The 21,651-nt window shown below is 55.4% G+C and overlaps 3 long non-coding RNA genes across 3 annotated transcripts; all 3 read right to left on the minus strand.

The window, feature by feature from the left end:
- Positions 1 to 1,601: 1,601 nt before the first annotated feature.
- LOC140687185 (uncharacterized) lies at positions 1,602 to 8,604 on the minus strand. The gene is made up of 4 exons (XR_012061358.1): positions 6,859 to 8,604; positions 4,483 to 6,750; positions 2,020 to 4,088; positions 1,602 to 1,690 (listed from the first exon to the last, which is right to left on the minus strand). It is a non-coding gene; the product is annotated as an uncharacterized lncRNA (long non-coding RNA).
- A 946-nt stretch (positions 8,605 to 9,550) lies between these two features.
- Positions 9,551 to 15,948, minus strand: LOC116280015 (uncharacterized). The gene is made up of 4 exons (XR_004189325.2): positions 15,830 to 15,948; positions 14,231 to 15,333; positions 12,490 to 12,599; positions 9,551 to 9,835 (listed from the first exon to the last, which is right to left on the minus strand). It is a non-coding gene; the product is annotated as an uncharacterized lncRNA (long non-coding RNA).
- Positions 15,949 to 16,806: 858 nt separating this feature from the next.
- Positions 16,807 to 21,089, minus strand: LOC140686985 (uncharacterized). The gene is made up of 3 exons (XR_012060997.1): positions 21,004 to 21,089; positions 20,526 to 20,676; positions 16,807 to 19,222 (listed from the first exon to the last, which is right to left on the minus strand). It is a non-coding gene; the product is annotated as an uncharacterized lncRNA (long non-coding RNA).
- Between the last annotated feature and the right edge of the window lie 562 nt (positions 21,090 to 21,651).

The raw sequence follows: 21,651 nt of genomic DNA on the forward strand, positions 1-21,651 counted from the left end.
GTTTGGGGTAATTTGTTATGCAGCACGTGATAACTGATAACAAATACAGGTTAGCCAATAGGTTAGCCCTGGCTTATTCACATGGTGGCTGCAGAGTCCCAAAAGAGAGAGTAGAAGCATGCAAAACCTCAAGGGGCCTAGGTTTAGAATTGCCACGTGTCACTTCCGCCAAATTCTATTAGCCAATGCAAGTCCCGGAGGCTCCATGGGTGGGGACGTGGATTCTACCTGTTGAATGGAAGACCCTGGCAGTCACATTGCAAAGAAGCAGGGATACACTTTGCAAACAATCAAAAGCCCCCGGGTCAGAGGTTGATGTCAAAGCAGCGGTGAGACACACAAGGTTACAGCAGGCTCAGAACTGGAGACCAGGGGCCAGTGGAGGAGGGTGTCCGGCAACTGGCAGCAGAGTCCTCCCGGCAGCTGCAAACCCTCTGCCCTCCCTCTGCGCCCTTCTCCACCCTAGCCTGAAACGAGCTTTCCAACAAGCAGCCTTTGCACCCTCCAAGGCTCCCCAGGCAGACAGGGCAGAGCCCTGCAGCCTAGCCTGCAACCAACACCATGACCTGGCCCCTGCCAGCCTCTGCCGCCTCCCACCAGAATCGTCCTACTGCAGCCCAGGAGAGGGGGCTGGTCCCGGCAACCCAAGAAAGAGGTTGTCAACAGGAGAAAGTCTTTGGTTCTCCGGGTGGTTGCAGTCTGTGGAAATTCAGCAATTTTAACCGTGCAAAACACGGCTATGCAAAGGCTGGCCCGGGAGGACAGGCTGGACAGGGCTCCGGGTGAAGAGGACCATCCACATTCAGCATCCCCACCCTGGCAGCATCTCTCCTCCTTGCTGCTCCAGTGATGAAGTCACCACCTTCTTGCTCTTGGAAGTCTCGCTTTCTTCTCCCTGTTCTCCTCCTCTGCCCATCCCTTCTCTGACTCTCCCTCCAGTTTTGTGTCTTCCCTCTGCCCCAAGAATCAGAGGTCTGACTCCCTGGAGACAGTGTTCCTAGGACAGTGGTGTGGTTTCTGTCCCCACAAACCCCGAGCTCCCCAAGTCAGTCCCACGAGCACATCAAGTTCACTGAGCTCAGAACTGTATGCATCATATCCCCACCCCCGGCCTCCTCCCAGCTGCTCTTCCTGGTGCCCTCTTGGCCTTGCAAGTGCCCCCCGACCCAGCCGCACTTGTAGGTGCCTCGCCTGCTGATGGGGGGGTAGGAGCCCACCTCCTTCACCTGGCTATGCTGGGACCAGCCTCACTCTCTCATTCACAGGCACTGATTGAGAGCATGATGTCTGTTGGGCCAGGTCACAGGATGCTGGGCAGTGAAAGTGAGCACGTCACCGCTCTAGGGGCTCACACCGGAGAGCAGATGAACAAGTGTGTGAATCCCTGTGACCCAGGGGCCTTGTGAGTCAGGATTCCTGTGGCTTTAAAAAAAAATGCATCTTGCAGATCTGGGCTTTGTATGTTGGTTTCCTGGTAATGGAGGCATTTCAGCATCAGATGGGGGTGAATTTGGTTTCCACTAGGCTTCCCTGAGGGCAGTAGACAAAATTGCAATTTAGATTCAATCAATAAACATTTATTGAGAGTCAATTCTTTGCCTGCAGATCGTGGGCATTGTGGGGACACAAAGGGAGAGCACGTGGGAGGAGCTTACCATGGAAACCTCTCCGTTTGCCCCGCGGTGTTTACCTTGGCCGAGAAGACAAAGGACAGGAAGGTTTTTGGTGACAATGGAAGCAGAGCAGTGAGGAAACAGAGCGTCCCCTTGGTTCCCACTCGGGACATATTTCTGAGTGGGTGAGGCAAGTCTGATTTGAGGGGATAAAGTAGAAGTCCCTTCTCCTCCCCAAACTTCTGCTGACTAAAATTCTACCGTTAGAGATTTATTCCTCTGTTTAAACTTTGCCCTCCCTACACCAGTTCTTTTTCATTTTTTTTTTTCCAAATGAAAATACTTCCCAAAGAGAACACTATGCCTTTACTCCCTTAAAACAGAAACGACACATAATTTGACATACATGCCAATCTGGTGGTAGTTGCCTGAAGCATTGTGTTGAGAAAGCCTCAGGCTCCATCTGGCCTCTGATGTGAAGAACGTTGATTGATTAGTAATGTCTGCCATGGATGCAAGAAGAGAGGATAGGATTTACTTTCCCTGCCTTAGAACAGAGGAGCCTAAGGGCTTTTTACCCCTGCTGTAACAGGAGAGGCTGGATCAACACTAAAAAGTGATGGAGGGGCCACTGAAGGAGGGACTTAAGAAGAAAAGGCTGTGACCGCCAGTCTCATTATGTCACCTCCTGGTCTGTCCACGGTCCAGACCCTCAGAAGCCTGCAGCAGGAAACCCAGAGCTATGTCCCTGCTCTCAGAGTGATCTCAGATGTCAACCCACCTGGCCTTCTAGCCGTGTCTTGGACCACATTCCTGATGCTTTTCTGTTCCAGCCTCACTGAACTCTTTTCCCCCAGATTTTTGAGGTAAAATGACACACACACACACGCACGCAAACTGTATATAGTTAGGTTGTACACTGTGATTTTTAAAAGGTGTACAGTGCAATCATTTAATATGTGTACACAAGGTGACGTGATTACCACAATCTAGTTAACACATCCATCACCTCACACGGGCGCCATTCTGTGTGTACATGTGGTGAGAACACTTAAAATCTATTCTCTTAGCAACTTTCAAGTATCTAATACAGTATGATTAACTGTTGTCACCATGCTGTACATTAAAGCCACAGAATTTACTTATCTGATAACCGGAAGTTTGTACTTTTTGGCCAACTTCCCCCACTTCCCATGGTAACCACTGTTCTACTGTCAGATTCTATGAGTTTGATTTCTTCAGAGTCTACATGTAAGTGAGACCCAGCAGTATTTGTCCTTCTCTGTCTGGCTTATTTCTCCCACTCAGCATGGTGCCCTCTGGGTCCCTCCGCTTTGCCGCAGATGGCAGGATTCCCTTCTTTTTAAAGGCTAAGTAATACTCCACCTTTTCTTTATCCGTTTATCTCTCCAGGGACACAGTGTGTTTCCATATCTTGGCAACTGTGTAAATAATGCTGCAATGAACATGGCAGTGCAGATACCTCGTCAAGATGCTAATTTCACTTCCTTTTGGTGTGTGTACCCGGAAGTGGGGTTGTGGGAGCACACTGTGGGATCATTGTGGGTAGTTCTGAATTTCCTGAGGGACCTCCATACTGTTCTTCACAATGACTGCACCAACTTTCATTCTCATCAACAGAACACAAGGGCTCCCTTTTCTCCACATCCTGGCCAACACCTGTCATTTCCTGCCTTTTTGATACGTCATCCTAACAGGTGTGTGGTGATGACTCATCGCGGGCTTGATTGGCACTTCCCTGATGGTTAGTGATGTTGAGCATCTTCTCATATACGTCTTGGCCATTTGTAGGTCTTCTTGGGAAAAATAGCTATTCAGGTCCTTTGCCCATTTTTAAAGTGGGGTCTTTTTTTGCCTCACTGAACTCTTTGCAAAGCCCAGATGTGCCTTGTCTATGCTTTTCCTAGACCACCTAGACCATCCACGCCCAAGGCTTCTGCAGGGGAACTCATATAACTCCATCAAGACCCAACTCAAACGTCACCTCCTCTGAGAAGCCCTCCCTGACTCCTCTACAGACCCAGCCTCTTCATGGCAGGCTTCACCTTCTATCACCCTCTCCTTTGAGGTCTCACTTTCTCATAAGACTGAGAATTCCCGAGGGCGGGGCTAGTGTTTGACCACTGTGACTCCAGACCCAGCACTGGGCCCGACACACGGCTGGTGTGCAGCGACCATTGGCTCGATGTACGAATGAATGCGCGAAGGAACAAACTTCACAGATGCCGTGCTGGTGCTGAGACTCAGCTCCACAGCCGTCTCCCCGGCTTCTCCTTGTGTTCCTACAGCAGTGCCCTGACACGGTACGTCCACCCCAGATCTCCACGGCCTAACGTCGTGCAGTTAAACCCCTCTTACAAAGACCAGTATGACTTGGCTTTGTGTTCTCCGGGTCCTTTACAGCTGGGGCTTTGTTGACCTTGGAAGGACTGCCCCTCCCAAGGTTAGATAACCCTAGAAGAAGTAACCCCCTGTGAGCACATCTTTCAAATGCAAATCAGCCAAACCAGAGCCCACCCCCCACCCCCTCCTGCAGGGGCCCTCACGCTCTGGGCCACTGACCCCTGCCCTCCTCACCAGGGACAGCCCCTGTGCCCCAGAGCCCACTGGAATGACCCAAACTAGCTGGCCCCAAGCCTGCTCACCCTGCCCTGTCCATTCCTTCTGCAGAAGCCACAGGGGGCTCTGGTCCACAGCGCCCCTCCCCCCACCTCCTGACCCACCCTGGTGCTTCCTGGTGCTTCCCCGTGTGGCCCTGCATGGCATCCCGTGCCCCCTCCCCTTGGGAGCTGTGAGCAACACATGATCTCTCCAATGGCGTCATCTCCTGACCGGGGCATTATTGTACCTCGTATGGTCTATTAACACACGACCGTGTGAAACAGTCTTCCCTTCAGTGGCTCAGCCATCCAGGCGGCTTCCCACGCAGCCCCCGCACCTGGGCTCGTGGCCCCCACAATTCTGCGGCAAGGAAGGGAGGGCGGGAACACCTCACACCAGTATTTAACTATTCCCGCCCAGAAGTGGCACCTGCCATCTCTGCCCACCGCCCATCAGCCAGAAACCAGTCACGTGGTGCCCCTTAGGCAAGGGTGTGTGGCCGGGAAATCTGGGGGTGTCTCCACTTCTGGTCTTGATCCTCCCATTCGAATTAAGAATGAATCACCCATCTGAGGTCAGCATGTATTTAGTTTAATAACTATGACATGATGTGACTGTGGAGTGCCCTCTGCCATGCATATGACCTAGTTTGTCACCAGGAAATATGGAAGCTGCATGATAAAAAAAAAAAGCGGAGACTCCAAGGAGATGAGGCACCAGGACTGATTGGGCCATAAATGTGCTCGGGCATTAGGGCCGTGAGTGAGATGAATGGGCCGAGGCCCAGAGAGCTCACCCGCGCTCACCTCTGTGGGCCAGAAGCAGATGGGGCCATTTGGGGACGGCTGGCTGAGGCTGGGACGTGGCCAAAGAGGAACTGTGTCTGTGCCGGCCCTCTCTAGTCAATGTCCTCTGGGTGTGGGGTGTCTGGGGCGAGAGCTAGCTTCCCCCAGGTGTCTGCCTTGTGGTTGCATTAAGCACCCTGACCGTCCTCAGGCTCTCAGATAAGCACGACCAGGGCGGGGTCAGCCAAGGAGAGAGGCACCAGGAATATGTGAATATCCAAGTGAGCGGATAATTCCAGCTTCTTTCTCCCCCAAACGTTAACTGCCGCTGCTCAAAGGTCTTAACATTCGAAGGTTTTGCCCCTTTCTTCCCCATCCTGGGGAAAACCGAAGGCCTAGAGCTGATGCACCGGGTGAGGAGGAGACTGAAAGTAAGAGAGCGCCTTTCCCAGAGGCAGGAGAGGACGTGCGGCTCCGACCCGGGCGGGGGGCCTTAAGTGCACGGCTGTATTTACTCTCCTCACACCCACCCGGGAAGGAGGTTCTCATTTCCACAGATGAGGATGCGGGGCTCAGAGGGGGTTGGGGAGCCAGCCTGGAATCACACAGGATTTCAGTAGGTGACTGACCCAGGGCCCCTTCTCCTGCTGAGATCCTCCAGGGGCCCAGCCTGCAGCTCCAGGATCCTGAGATGAAGGCGTCTCACTCCCCACCCGTAACCCACTTTAGAGATGGCCGGTAGCCGGGAACAGTACCTTCCGGAGGCAGCTGCAAGCCGCACGTTCTTCCCGCAGGAGAGCGCACCAGTCCGCAGGCAGGCACCTGCCCCAGGGCTCCGCCCGCCACTTCCAGGGTTGCTGGCTATCCCGGAAGAAGGTGGCTGGGGGGGCGCAGGTGAATGAAGGCGTTCTCCCCAGCCCGGTGTATGGCAAACAATTTTAAGCTGATATGCTGACTCACCTGTGGTTAGAGGGCTGCCAGACAGAGGTCAGAGGAAGGCGTGTGGCCGCGGGACAGGGCCTCCCGGACAAGGAATCAGAGTCGCTTGTTTGTTTAGGGTGTTTCCTCCTCCATCCCTGGGTGCCCCCTCCCCTCCCCACGTTAGAGCCCAGCCTCGTCTTGGCCCCATGAGCTCCTGCAGGGGGAGGTCCTGTATGTCGCCCCCAGCCTCGGGGGTGGGCCCTCCGTCCTCCGTATCACACAGCCCCGCCTTCCCCTTCCACAGACCCTCTCTCCTGGCCTTCCCTTCTGCGGTCTTCGCTTGTCTTCACGGTCCTCGGTTCAGAAAACCGGGGACGAAGATGAGCTGCCGGCTGCGGCGGGGGGCTGGGGGGCCAGGGTGCGGGAAGGTCCCTCTCGGGTTTTGGCAAAAGGGCTCCTGCCGTCCATGAGCGGGGGAGAGAGCGGGGCTTGGGAGGAAAGCAGTGGCGGGGCGTGGGCTTGCTCCCCACACACAGGCCGGGAGCGGGACTGCTGGGTCCCAGGGGCGCTCCACTTCCAGGTTCTTCAGGAACTCCCAGACCGTCCTCCACAGTGGCTGCACCGATGCACGTGCCCAGCAGCAGTGCAGGAGGGCTCCCCTTCTCCACACCCTCCCCAGCATTTACCCTTTGTGGGCTCTTGGATGCTGGCCGTTTTGACCGGTGTGAGGTGGTCCCTCACGGTGGCTGTGACTTGCATTTCTCTAATAGTCAGTGATGTTGAGCAGCTTTTCACGTGCCTGTGGCCATCTGCCCAAGACAACCGATTTAAAAGTTCAGTGAAAATCAAGTCAGAGAATAATGCAAATAACGTAACTGCACTTGTCTCAAACCTTGGATCTGAACATGTATACGTACCCGTGCATACAGATGCAAATTCGTAGAAAAAAGACCATAAAGGAGCAGACTGCAGTGTTAACAATGGCTCCTCTGTAGAGAGAAAGTGGAGGGAAGGGAAGGAGAGGGAACTTAACGTCATATTCTACGTTCCATTTGAAAAACATCTTTTACAGTGTATTACTGCATTGTGTGGCTTCTTTTTAAATGTAAGCCACTCATGGTCTTCAAAATCAATATATAAAAGGGTTGTGTTGCGTGAAGAAAGGGTTTCATTGTACGAGGGGCGGTTCCGCCCGCCCACTACGCCTCCATCTCCTGACCCCATTTCACAGACGCCTGCATTTCCCGGCGAGCAAAGGGACTGAGGCAGCTCCGAGGCCACCAGAGCAAGGCCAGTGCCTCCAGTTTCTCAGCCTGGACCCAGAGGAGACTGAAAACAGGACGGCTTGCTGCAGCTCGCAGACCTCCACCTGTGCAAACGTCAGTCACACGACCCCCGCCCCATTTTTTCCTACCTGGTGTCACCAGCAGAGCTCTGGCCTCTTCCTGGAGCCAGCTGCCCCAGATCCAAAGGCTACAGCCAGAGCTGTGTGTGCCCAGAGTGGGGCGCTTGTCTAATACCCACAAAAAGCACGTGGACTGGCTGTGGTCCTGGGGAAGGCGAGCCGGAGAGCTAGAGGCTGGAACAGGAGGCGAGGAGAGTGGAAGGAAGGGGAGGGGAGCTGGGGGGACAAGGCTCAAGGCCAGCCTGAGACTAGGGGCCCCGCACCTCTGCCACCATCACCTCCCCCAACACACACACCCAGAAAGTCGTTTTCCATCTCCTTCTGGCGTCCTCCAGCCAGGGCTCTAGCTTGTTCCGGTCCCAGAGCTGGCGGACCTCAAGTTCTCAGAGGAGGAGTGAAGTTACCTATGGGTCAGAATAAACCTGGAGCAAACCTCCCACTCAGAAGTGAAGCAGGGAGGAGGGCCTGGCCAGACTGCAGGCTTCAGCGGGGACCCAGCCTCTCCTGGAGGAGAGAGGAACCAGGGCGAGATGTCCCTCCTCAGACAGTCTGGAAGAGCATCCTTCAGGAGCCAAGGCCCTGAGACAGGAGACTCCAAGTGAGATACAGCAAACGTCCCTTTGCTTAGCATTTAGTCATTTTTTTCCCCAATTTCCCTTTATGGAGATGGGGCTATTTTGAAGAATGCTCAGTACTATAAAAAAAATTAAGCCAGAATTGCATATCTGGGCTTCCGGACAGCCCGCGGTAGCAAACGTGGAACGCAAAAGCTATTTATACAGTGAGGGAGTGTTTCGGCAAGAAGCTTACAAGCAGCGTTTAGAATTAATTTAGCGCCTTGTCTGCTCCAAGGACATATGCTATGTGCCGGAATGATGACACCTCCAACACCACACGTCTGTTTGATGTGGCCAGGAAGGATGGCGCAGCCTCCTGGCGCACAGACGCGGGCCCGCTCCGCGTGTCGGCGATGATCACACCCCCTCTGTGTGTGATCGCTGCCCAGGCACCTAGAATCCCAGAGGCTTCGGAAATAAGTGGGCATATGGTGTGTGTCTCAGGTTTTGGCACCAGACACAGAAAATAAACGGTGTGCGCAGCCCGGGGTCAGGCAGGGGGTGACCCTCGCTGTCTCTGCTGTCTCGACATCACACGATGTGGCCGGTTCCCAGCTCAGACGGGTTTGCACTGCAACGTCCTGTAGCCGCGGTGGGGCCGCGGGAGTTAGATGGGGGACTGGGCACCCACCTGCTCTGTAACTGGCAGCTCTTGGCAATTTTCACCTTTAAAATACTAAAAAAAAAAAAAAAAAGGTAATTGGTACATCTGGTGACACAGAGCGAGAAAATCTGAATTAGCCAGAGACTCAGCCACTGCCCAAAGGTGGAAGCAGGGAGGCAGACTCGTGGCAACAGACGTGGGGCCACGGGCCAGAACCTCAAACGCTGTTCAGGAAGTAACTGGGCAAAGCAGTGATCGTCAGCAGCCAGGTGGGACCAGACACACACAAAAGCCCTGGGACTCCTTCCTCCTCTCCCTGTTCGAGCCGGGAACACATTCCCTTATGCCCTCAGCAAATACTTATTAAGCGCCCTTGTAGGTGTTATTCAAACGAGAGACAGGAACTCCAAACTCCCGTCTCCCCGGAGCTGACACTCCCGCGGAGTGACGGCATGCACTAGTCGGCTCCAGCTGCTGTGACAAGAGCGCAGCCCGGGCTGCTTGAGAGACACACATTTACTGCTCACAGTTCTGGAGGCTGGAAGTGCAAGACCAGGTGTCCTCCGGGTGAGTTTCTGGTGAAGCCTCTCTCCCTGGCCTGCAGGCGGCTAGCTTCTCACTGCGTCCTCTCGGTGGCCTTATTCTGGAGACATCAGTGTCTCTTCCTCTTCTTCTACGGCCACCGGCCTGTTGGATCAGGGCCCTACCCTGCGACCTCATCTAACCACAATGGCTCCCTGAAAGGCCCCAGCTCCAGATCCAGTCACAGTGGCAGCTGGGGCGTCAACATGTCCATTTCAGGGGGGAACGCAACCCAGCCCACAACAGGGGAAGAGGAACACACAAAAGAGTAAGTCCATTACATCAGATATTAGAAGAGAAGAGGGAAGAGGGTGGGGAGGCGCGCTGGGTGTGTAAATTTAATGAAAGTGGTTGGGGGGCCTAGCTGTGGAGTGACACTTCAATGGGACAAACCGTTCAGCCCTGCTGCAGGGCCCCCGACCACAGGTGCAGGGCCCAGGTGCGTGTCCAGGAGCCGCAGGGAGGCCAGCTGGCAGGAGAGGAGGACATAGCGAGCAGATCACGTCCAGAGACAACAGATGAGGTCGGACCACCGTGGGGTCAGGTCACGTGAGCCCAGCAGGGCCCAGTGAGGATCTGGCTCCAGTCGTGGGGTTGAGGAGTCTTTTGAGCAGGGAGGATGGAAGCTTCAGAGCAAAGCAGCAACACGATCTGACCTCCACTCTGGCTGCTGGGTGGAGGAGGTTCTGTATCAGGGTAAAGGTTAAAGCAACATTTTAAAAATATTGCTTTTTAATTGAAGTGTAGTTGATTTACAATGTTAGTTTCAGGTGTACAGCAAAGTGATTCAGTTACACATACACATACCTATATTTTTTCAGATTATTTTCCATTGTATGTTATTACAAGAAATTGAATATAGTTCCCAGTGCTATATAGTAAATCTTTGCTGTTTGTCTGTTTTATGTACAGTAATGTGTATCTGTTAACCCCAAACTCATAATTTATCCCTCCTCTGCCCTTTCCCCTTTGGTAGCCATAGTTTGTTTTCTATGTCTGTGAGTCTCTTTTTGGTTTGCAAATAAGATTTGTCTACCATCATTTTTTTTAGATTCCACATATAAGTGTGGTATATATGCAATGGGAAACTACTCAGCCATGAAAAAGAATGAATACTGCCATTTGCAGCAATGTGGATGGACATAGAGATGGTCACACTAAGTGAAATAAGTCAGACAGAGAAAGATTAAAAAGAAATTTTTTTGAACTCAATGAGTTCTTGCTGGAAAGTCAGTCCCTGATTTTCCAGTTCTGTTTTGGACCCTGTAGAGAAAGCACAAAGTCACGGCCAGGAGACCTGGGGGGGAGCTCTCACGCTGATCGCGGACACGCCCTGACGCAGTGTCCCTGTCTGTGAAGTGGGGACAGTCTGGCAGCCTCCCCACCTCAGCAGGAACCAGTGCGAGATGAGAGTACAGGAACGCAAAGCTTGGGCAGTTCGGCTGCTCTTTGGCTCGGGGAGGTGGGGGAGGTCCCAGGGCGAAGCTGACGCCTCTCACCCTCCCCTCCTGGCTGGAGACACGGCGGGGCGTGGTGTCATGGCACCTGAAGTCACCCTGCACTGGGCCGCGCCTGAGCGGGAGGCTGGCTGGGGGGGTGCTCAGCAGATCGCCCCCCGAGCGCTTGCGCCTCCACCGTGACCCCGATGTACGAGAGGCATCGGGTCCCAAACGAGAGCTGTGTCAGTTTCCTGCTCTAAAAAATGCCCACAGGCTGCGGCTTCAAACAGCAGAAGCGCAACCCGCGGTCCTGGAGGCTGGATGTCCAGACTCAAGGCGTCAGCGGGGGCGGTTCCTTCTGGAGGCTCAGGGGGCGTCGGCCCCACGTGCCCGCTAGTGGCCGGGGGTTGCCGGCATCCCTACCAGCCCTCGGCCTGCAGGTGCGTCGCTCCCGTAACTGCCCCTGTCTTCACACAACCTCTGTCTCCAACGCACCGCGTATCCGAGTCCCTCTTGTCTTCCCAGCAGCCTGGCCCGACAGCATCTGCAGAGACCCTGCTTCCCAGGGAGGGCACAGGCACAGGCGCCGGGGTTGAGACCTCGGCTTACCTCTCGGGAGGACCACCTGCAACAAGGTGCGATCGAAGGCTTCCATCTTTGGCACTCGGAGAGGTGCCGGTGCTTTTTGCAGCAAAGTCAGGCTAGTGGTGGGATCCCAGTGAGTCAGCTGCTCCCATCTAACCGGTCACTGCTGACACCCGAAGTCTATGGCCCGCCCTTATCAGAGACCTCTGGACGCTCTGCATCCCCAAGGGTGGGGGCTCGGGAGGCAGGAGGAGAGCGGGATGGGGAGTGGTGTCCTAAGATGTTCCCACACATTTCCCAAACCTGGCACCGCTTGGGGAGACGTCGCCCCTACTGACGTCCAGTCCAGCGCGGTCATACGTAACTGGAGCTTAAACTCCAAAGTCCGCAAAGTAAAACTCGCGTACAGTCAAAGGCATGCTGGGAGGGGCCCTTTAGACGTTCAACAGCCGCTGCCCCACTTTCATTTGTCTTTGCATTTCGGCCGCAGGGTCCGTGGACACCAAGGTCCAGCTTGGGCTCCCTCCTGCGTCACCCCCCGTGTGCGTGACGGGGCAGTGGGCTGCCTTTCCGCTGTACTTGGGGAAGGATGCTCCCGTCCAGGTAAAGCCTTGAACTCTGCCTCCCGAGAGGAGGCGCCACACTCAGCCTCACTCTTCCCTTCAGCTGAGCTTTGAAGTGAGCAAATCTGAAACACTGAGCGCCCAGAGCACAGACTCGGGCTCCAGGGGATCCCACCTGTGGTCCATCGGCAGGAAGAATGGTCTGCAGGTGGACTGGCGACCCCCCGGGACACATAGGGTGCCTCCCACCCTCTTGGCAGCCCTGCGAGCCCCCACTGCATTTTCTGTCAACGGCACAAAGAGTTCCTTTGGGGCCAGCGCCCTGGCGGCGAGCCTGCGTCCCTCAGCCTGGCCTTGCTGCCACCCTCACGTCCGGGGACAGGGAGGGGCAGGCTTTGGGGGATTATTCACCTGTTCCACCCTGCTTGCTAATCCAGGAAGACGATGGCTGTGACCTGAGGAATATAAAAGCAGGAGGGCCGAGAGCCTCCCGGGGCTCTGACAGAGACATAGAGAACCCCTGGGTCTAATCGATGAAAACCGTAATGAACGGAGGAGGTCTGCCTCGGGGAAACTCCCATCTGCTCCACCCAATTATCCGGTCTCCTGAGGAGGCTCCTAAGTGCTTTGCCCCATTTAAGTGACATTTAAAGACCCGCCTTTGTGTTGGAGCGGGGGTGGCCTCCCCAGCACACATCAGCTTAAGTGCAGCAAATGGAAATGTTGTGCACACTTCTTGATTTATTGACTTACTTCTCGCAGTCAATTTCCCACCGGGAACGATCCAGGGCTGGAAGCCACGTAAAAATCTTCCAAATGCTGCTCAGAAACCGGGGTCACCCGCTGCATACATTGCCTGCTCCCTGAAATGACCGGAGAGAAATTCCTGAGCAGAATGAACTGCTAGGGGTTCAAGGTTACTCCCAAACACCAAACACAAGCGAGGCTTCCAATCAGCGCCTGATGAATGTACCAAAGTGAAGAATTTGATTTGCTGGTTTCCCACTAGGAAACGTATTGATTGATTATTTTCAGTTTCCTTTTTTTTCTTCTTTTTTTAGAAGGCTGTTACTGCTTACAATTTTACTTCCTTTAAACTTTTAAGAGGAAAATGACCCAATATTGGAATTTTTTGTATTTAGTGTTCTACGATGGCTTGTTTCTGCCAACGTGACCCTATACTGAGCAGAGCTGTGTGGGGGTTGGGGGGTTACTTCAGCTGCATTTTGGGGGACATGTCAGGATTCTGGCACAAATGTGTTACACGCAGTGTGGGCGTGGACAGTGAGACGCTTGGCTTCAGGACTTGTGAAGTCTGGGATTCAAGGTCCATCTGATTTGAGCCGTTCTGGTTCTTGGACCACAGCTGCCAAGTCAGAGAGACGTTCTAGAGAGGATGCCAAAGAAGAAACTACGCTTTCTGGGAAGACGCATGTCGGGGGCAAGACGTTTCAGTGGAGAGTCTCAGAGTAACATGTCAGTTCACTAAAACTGAGGAAGCTTTAACAAGCTCTTCTGGAAAAGTCTGCAGGCTTACATTTGAAATTAGACTCACATTCCTCAGCCTCCTAATTTCTACAGACACTGAGTTTTGGGGGGGCCTTTTTGTTTGTTTCTTTTTCAGAAGTCAGTGTCCTTTTCAGACACTAAGGAAAGTTCACCAGCAGATTAGTTCAAAATTGCTGTTTGGATTTTAAAATGATTTTAAAATTGTCTTCCTGTCATCTCTTCCTTCGACCAGTTACACACGTACGGAATTCTAAACGATTGAATGAATAAAGGAACAAGGGCTGTCCTCTATTCTACGGGACCCGGCATGAGAAGGTCCACAGTAAACATCTGCAGACCCCCTGGACCCCTTCTCATGGCTGACTTGCTTTGCCCAGTAGAACGAGGAGGGTGCGGGGCTTCCCGGCCAGCCCCCAGCCTGAGCCTCAACAGTGCATGCACGCCTGCATTTGTCCTTCCACCCATCATCACGAGCAGGACAGGCCTGGCCAGCCGCAGTCTCTGGAGGAAAACGAGAGCCGTGTGGGTCAGAGCCACTCCGGCCAAGCCCAGTCTAGGTCATCCCACCCTCAGCTGACCCTCAGACCCCTGAGCAGGAATGATGGCTGTTTCAGGCCACTGAGCTTTGGGGTGTTTTGTTATGCAGCAACTATGTGTCAATAACTAACAGATACACTCCCTTCTGGTGAACTGCTCGGTCCTCCCCATTCCACGTATTTTAGCCCACTGCACCTTCCACAACACCCACATCTGTTGCTTCTCAGCATATCATAGGCTAATATGGACTCCCAAAGACCCTTTAGCACCACCATTGATTTTCCAGTCCCCCTGTTTCCCTTGCATTGATGTTTCCATCTCCTGTAACTCTGGCACCCCGGGCTGGCTTGTCCTGCCCCAGTCCCCTCCTCTCCCTGCACTTGGCTTCCATTCCTGCCTTCCTCCTCCCCCACCTCTCCTGGCACTGTAGCACAGGACAGGTTCTTACCTTCCCCCTGGAACCTCTGCTGCCTTCTTTGCAGGAAGGAATTTAGAAATGCTCCGTGAAGGCATTATTCATACATGAGACATCGTCACTGTTGACGGGGCAGACTGGCCCCACCGTGGGCTCGGTGACCTCTGGTGCCAAGATCTCCTGGCAGAGGCAGCCAGGCTTCTGCAGAACAGGCACAACCTTGTCTGGCAGCAGGCAGTCTCTGCCAACAGCAAATTCCGTCGGCTGCAACTGTTATTTGACAGCATTTGTTAACATACTAATGACAGGAAAAGGCTTTTGCCAGAAATATCTCATACTGGGTCCTCCTCTCAGAAAGAAAGGAAGGGGCTGTGTGGGGAGCTAGAGCTGGCGCCCCCTGGAAAGGGCCCCCATTTCTCCAGTGTCATTTTAGAGTGGGGGGTCTCAGAGGTAGACACTCACCTGTCTGTTGAACCCCAAAGTCACACAATTTGGTTGCAGGGGACAGGGACCCACACAGGCTAGCCCACAGAAACGTTATGTCTCCATCAGGACCCTCACAGCAAAGACGGCACATTCAGATGAAGAAGACTCAAGATGGGCTTAAGAAAGGCTGCGCACAAGGGTGAGTCTTCTGGGGAGCACAAGGGTGAGTCTTCTGGGGAGCCCGAGGGAACATGGAGTGGCCCAGAGCTGGTGACAGCAGGGCTGCCCCAACTTCCAGACCCACAGGGGCAGGGAGGAGCTGATTAGAAGAATCAAGGAGGAGAGAGCTACATACAGAGGTGACTTGAGGTGACATAACTTCAGTTGAGGGACCCAGCTGGCCCAAGGCAACCACACACAAGGAGGCAGCCAAGAAGTCGACACACCGTCCTCGCCCTCTCTGTCCCTCCGAGCTCCTCTGGGGCCTCCACGGGTCGAGCCCAACGGGAAGCCAAGGACAGTTTGCTCCAGTGATGTCATCCATGCGGACCAGCTTCCTGGGCTGAGAGTAGCGGGAAGACGAGTGGAGAGTGGGTCTCGGTATTTGTAGCTCTCAGGCAAACCCCAAGACAGCTGGTCAGGCCTGGGCTCCACCAAGTCTGACGCTGAGAAGGACTCAGAGGTACTGGCTTTGACTGGTACAGCAAGACCTGCAGATGCGGACGTGACAGTCACGAAGGGGGAAGTCTTTATACTCGCGGATCTCCAGAAACAGGAGGCTGAAGCCACGCAGGGCCGCACAGGGAAGCACCGGGGTGGGTCAGCAGGTGGCGGAGGGGCACCGTGGACCGGCGCCCCGTGTGGCTTCTGCAGAAGGAATGCACAAGGCAGGGCCAGCAGGCTTGGGGTCAGCTAGTTTGGGTCATTCCAGCAGGCTCTGGGGCACAGGGGCAGGGGGACAGTGAGGAGGGCGGGGGGGCAGGGGCCCAGAGTGTGGGAGCCCACGGAGGAGGGGGTGGGGGGTGGGCTCTGGGTTGGCTGGTTTGCATTTGAAACCTATGCCCACGGGTGAGTTGTTTGTTATCTCTTGGAATCAGGTAGGCCCCAAGGTGTCAAAGCATCAAGATACAAAAAATAAATGAAGTGATGAACACACTGGGGAGGCCAGAGAAGAAAAGAGGTTGGAAAGGGGAGGGGGGTACTGACAGCAGCCGCTACACGTTCCGGCAACTTTTTAGTAGCGCTGCTGTGCCTGAAGGCCTGCGTCACAGGCAGGAGAAAGCCGCGCGTGCTGGGTCCTGCCGTCACGTGTGACGTGGACGCAGGGACTTCGGGTGGGGCAGGTGGAACAGGACCCCCGTGTGTGCAGGCACCGTCAACACGTACGGTCCTAGATCTAGTCTGTGCCAGGAGTGGGCACCGGTGGGTCCCAAAGCAGCTGACCACACACGTCGTGGTTCCCTGAGCCAGGCTGGCCAGGAAGACACCGTCCGCTGGCTTCTCAGGACACGATGTTTTCTGCTGAACGAACACAAGAGCACCGGGGGAGTCTGGGGCGTCTGCATGGGGGAGCCGGGAGAGCGGGCAGAGAGGACGCGCTGGGGGGAAGTCGAGGTGTGCAGGGCAGGGCAGCGGCCCCTGGAGAAAGAGCCTTCCTGAGGCGCAGAGGGTGGGGGCTCTCACTGCATTCTTGTCTTGCATTAGAAAAATATTCCACATTGAAAACTGACAGTCTCCAGAGTGGAAATACCAAAAATCTTCAAACAAGGCAATTAATTTTCCCATTCAACTAGAGGTTTCTTTTGGCAAACTCTGAACATTAACGTGGCTGGAAGTCAATTCGTCACCCACATTGAAAATAAGAGAGTCATACATCAAAAGGGAAATGAAAAAAGGTCACGAGGGCACATGAAAATGGACCGGTTTCCAGAGTGTCCTTTGAAAAGTAGTATCAGATGTGTCCACTGGTTTCCAAGCTAATGGGCACAGCGGGGCTGCTGGGCTCTCCTTTTTGGGGTGCCTTCTCCCCAGCACCCCTGGGGGCAACCTCTTTGACACCCAAGAGAACTCGCCCTGCTCCCAACAGCCCTCCCTCTCGGGCGACAAGCGGGGGTCCCTGCCCTGGGGAGAACGTTTCAGGCCCCTGAAATGCAGCATCACGAGAAAACGCTCGAAGTCCAGGATGGTTACAAACGCCTTTCTTCATTATGATTTTTTCCCCTTGAGCTTGCTAATTAAATCATTAAAATTTTATCTTCGCTTAACCATGGATAAGAACCATTGGAAATATTTAATTAGTATGCTGCGAGGGGTACACGGGAGCCGGGAGTCTCTGCAAGTTGGGACCGTTAGGAAGGGAGGCGGAGGCAGGCGGGGCGGGAACAGGGACACAGGAGGAGAGCTAGGGAGACAGGGCGGACGGTCCACTTACAGACGACTCTGCCACCCTCCCGCCGCGATGGGAGCCAGCAGAGGAGTCGGCCCCACCTGCCCGGTCCTGCGCCTCTGCCTTTGCTCCCAGCTTTGGCCGGCGGCCAGGCTCTCACCCGGAGAGGCATCTGTGTGCACGTGCCTGCCTCTGCGTGTGCACATGTGCGTGTGTGTGCACGTGCAAGAGACGGCGAAGACGAGACGGAGCGGTCCCGGGCCCTCGGCCAACAGTCTAAACTGCATTTCAACTTTTACATGCATTTACATTCAGGGTCTCCGAGTTCCCTGCCCTCCTCCCACTCCCAGCCAGCAAAATAAAATATCATGAAATAAAATTGAAGTAGTGCCACTCCGAGGTCAAGCTAATATTCAGCAGGTTGGGAAAAAGGGCCCCTGGGAATCGACGCTGCCAGTTCCAAGCCAGTCCCGGGTGCCCAGCAGCTTGCTAAATGCTTTCTAGGATCTCACATCATCCCGTGACCACGCCAAGGTCGGTATTACCATCTCCTTAGCCACGACGGATCTATTCCTCTGGCTGCATAACAAAGACCACACACTCGGTGACTTAGAACAACATGTATGGCCGCACAGTTCTGGAGCCGGGAAGCCCGAGGTCCCGGTGTCCGCAGAGCTGTGCTCGCCCCGACACCTGCAGGGGACCCTTCCCCTGCCTCTTCCGGGTTCAGGCAGCCCCAGATGTTCTTGGGTTTGTGGTGGCCTCTGTCCCATCTTTACAAAGCATTTTCCCCGTCTTCACATCCCCTTCCCTCCACATGTGGGTCTGAGTCCAAGTTTCCTCTCTAACAAGGACACAAGTCCTACTGGATGGGGGCCCACCCCAATGACCTCACCTTCACTCTACCTCTGCAGAGACCCCGTCTTCAGATAAGGCCACATTCCCAGGGCCTAGGGGTTGGGACTGCAACATGTCCTGCTGGGGACACAAGCTGACCCAGCACCAGGCCTGGGAGAGATTTTGAAGCTCATGCAAGGTCATCGGGCTGCCAAGTGTGGGAGCTGGATTCACAGCCCAGGCTGACCTCGGCGCCAGCCTGCTAACAGCTGTGCTGTTCGGGGGGTGTCCGAGGCCTTACATGCAGGGGCTTCTGCTCCCCGCCACCTGCTCCCAGAAGGTCCCAGTCCTGGGGTCATCCAGGCACGGCCGGGGCCCAGAGCCGGTCAGCCCCTTCTCTCCTGGAGGCTGCTGTGTTTGTGCGTCACTGCTGTTTGGTGGGATGTCAGGGTTCACCACACACACGGGTAGATCTCCATGAGCAAGGTCCCAGGGGCCTTGCAGGGCAACCCCCCCAGCTCCCCCAGCTGCCCTGCTCATTCCTGGCCCGAGGGCCAGCAGGACAAGGTGACGGGAGGGGACGAAGTGATGCTCTCCTGGCTGGGGCCTGAGGATGTTGGGATCAGAGGGGCCTCTCAGACCCTCCTTGTGTCCTGACCTGGGGTCACCAGCCCAGGGGCCCTGGGGGATCACTCAGGGTTTGTCCAGGAGGGAGGGGCCTGACATGCCTTCTTGGGGCCCCCATGGTCAGTGCCTCCCCCCATCCCCAGGGTTTCTCGGTCACCCCCACCCCCATCCTGCTTGGGGCAGGGCTCCAGGTGCCAACCAAAGAGAGGAGGCTGGAGGGGGCAGAGAGAGGGGTGGTCTCTGAGAGCCGGCACCCGCCCTCGCGTCCCGCCCACTCAGGGCCAGTGGACAGTCTCTTCGGACGGCTCCACGCTCACTCCCACCGTAAGTGAACAGGTCCGGGGCCGCCGTGCAGGTACAGACAAGCCCCAGGCCTGTCGGTGCTGCCGCCACACTTTCTGCAGGAGGGCGCAGAAGAGGGGAAAGAATTCCCATCAAACACGGTAATTCTTAAAATCCTTTGAGGCAACCCACAGGAGAGAGTCAGCAAAACACTGGTGCCAAACCGCTGTTCTGCTGTCAAGGTGAAGACACGGAGGAAGAGAGCACGTGGGTGCCAGCGTTCACAAAACACAAGGACACAGGGCGGCAGGGAAAGCGGCAGTGGCAGCCGCGAGCCTGATCCGTGCGCCGCCGCGGGTCGCGGGACCGAGTGTGTGGTTCTTGTCGGTCTCGCTCACTCCCTCGGGGGTCTCGCCCTTCGCTCTGGGACAGGCTCTGGGCCGCAGACGGCTAGTCCAGCGAGCTCCCTGTGCATTAGGGAAGCAGGATTTCTGCTCTGGGGCGGACACAGCCAGTGACACTCTGGTCTCAGTGATTTCTTCAAAGAGTCGAGGGAGGAGTATGCTGAGAGGGGCAGGGAGATAGGGAAACAGACCCTGCAGCCGTTGTGACCACATCACAGCAAATCCACCGTTTCTTCCCAGCCAGGGAGACGGCAGGTGGAGAGAGACAGGACTGGAGGACTCACGCTGACCTCGGCACGAGCACACAGGCGCCCCCCAGCCCACGGCAAATAAGGGCTTTCCCTGCTCCCCCGGGAGTGTGAGCCCAAGAAAGCTCTGGTTAGATTCTCAGGCTGGGCAGAGACAAGTCGCTGTTTCTTTCTTGTTAGGAGAGAGCATTCCACAGGAGAAAATGCAGCAAGGTCTCTGCCAGGTGCACCCGGGACCGTCTGTCGCCCCTGGCACTCCCCGGGGCTCTGCTGATGCCCCAGGCAATTAAAGTGGCGTGGGATGGGGAAGCGCTCTTAGTTGCTCCTGAAGAACTGACAGCAACTCGCCATCAGCCTTAGTGCCCAGCTCCATCCTCTCTCCGTAAATTGAGCCATGTGGCTCCCGCGGGCACTGAGGTCTCTCTAATGACTGGTCACTGAGGCTGGAAGTGTCCTCTGCCTGCCCTATGGAGAGTGGGCAGAGCCCACTTTTCTCTTCTCTACCACACGATTCCCTGGGGCCATTGCCAGTAACAGTCTAAGAGCCCTGGACTTGCACGAGTTGGCTGTAGCTCAGTGGTAGAGCGTGTGCTTAGCATGCGCAAGGTCCTGGGTTCCATCCCATGTACCCCCATTTTGTTAAGTCTTGGACTTGCTGCCTGAGGGGTGTTACAGGCACCAGCAGAAATCCACCCCCACTGAGTCAGTCGTCTCATCAAGATCCTCAGCTCAGCCGTGGGCACACCACAGCCTGAGAAGCACTTCTCTTGGTGCTCCAATCCGGGCTGCACCCGTGGCCCCCCCCAGGACAGACAGCAGGAGGCGAGAGGTTCCAGGGACAGTCCAGGAAGCAAAGACCCGCTCGTGAAGATGTCCTCCGTTGCGGACCGAATGTCCCTATGCCCCCAAATTCACGTGGAGGTTCTAATCCCTGGTGTGGCAGCACTGGAGGTGGGGCCTTTCAGGAGGTGACTGGGTCATGAGGCTGGAGCCCCATAAAAGGGAGCCCAGAGATCTCTGCCCCTCCCACCGCATGAGGACACAGAGAGCAGGTAAGATGCCATCTGTGAACCAGGAGGAGGGCTCCCACCGGTCACTGAGTCTGGGGGCACACTCACCTTGGACCCGCCAGCCTCCACGTCCATGCGGAGTGAATGTCTGCTGTTTACAAGCCTCCCAGTCGCCGGAATTTTATTACAGCAACTTGAAGGGGCTGAGACAGCCTCCCCTGCACGTGGAAAAGCATTGCTGCTTTTTGAGCTGGGCTTCCTGCAGGGTAAAACGAGGGGTGTGTACCCCCCAGATCTGGTAGAAGGTGGTGACCCCCAGAAGAGAACCCAAGAGCGCGGAGAACACAAGACGAAGCAAAAGGACGCCTTGGTCACGTACCCCCCTCCCCCACCTGTGCGAGCGTGCGCTGTCGCCCTCTGCTGGGCAGCGCGAGAACTACAACCGGGGGCTGCGTTAGGACGCCTACCGGACCCTGTAACCGTTTCAGCAACAGAGACAAATACGACCCCAGCCAGGAGTGCCTCGGGCTGCTCTGTCCTGGACGCTCTGCTCGGGCCTTTCTGTATTAGCCCGTTTCATACTCACAGCTCCCCGTGCGGCTTTTCTTTTATTGTTGTTATTATTATCGTCTCTTAAATACCGCAGTGCCTGCCTCTGGACGTCACTGGGCCTGTTTCCTGGCGTAAGACCCAGGACCGGGGCAGAGACGTCACCACGTCGGCCGCGTCTGCGTGCGCGGCTCGTGGCGTTAATCCGCTCCCCCGGCCGTGCAGCGTCACCACCCGCAGCTTCAGAACGTCCTCTCCCCGGACGGCAGCTCTGCACCCGCTCAACACGGACTCCCCGCCCCCTCGTCCAGCCCCTGCAAACGGGCTTCCTACTTTCTGGCTCCATGATTCCGACGACTCTAGGAACTTCAGGGAGTGGGTGACGTATTTCTTTCTCGTAATTCACCAATTTGAACTCAGCCGAAGCCCTTCAGTGTTTTACTTCAAGGAACCAGACATGGCAACCTTCAGGCGCAGGTGCTGCTGTGTCTAAAAATAATCTCAAAAATAAACTTGTGACATGAGAGCCGTGGCCACACACAATCTTACTTTTCTGGAAATGGGCTTCAAACAAACAGAGAAAGAGGACGGAGCAGCGGGGAGCAGCAGTAACAGCAGGAACCCCGGCTCCTTCGGGAAAGTTCTGGAAAGCAGCAGTGCAGCGCTTCCGTCCGGCGCCCGACCT

This window comes from Vicugna pacos, chromosome 18 (genome assembly GCF_048564905.1).
Source record: "Vicugna pacos chromosome 18, VicPac4, whole genome shotgun sequence".
Taxonomy (NCBI): Eukaryota; Metazoa; Chordata; class Mammalia; order Artiodactyla; family Camelidae; genus Vicugna; species Vicugna pacos.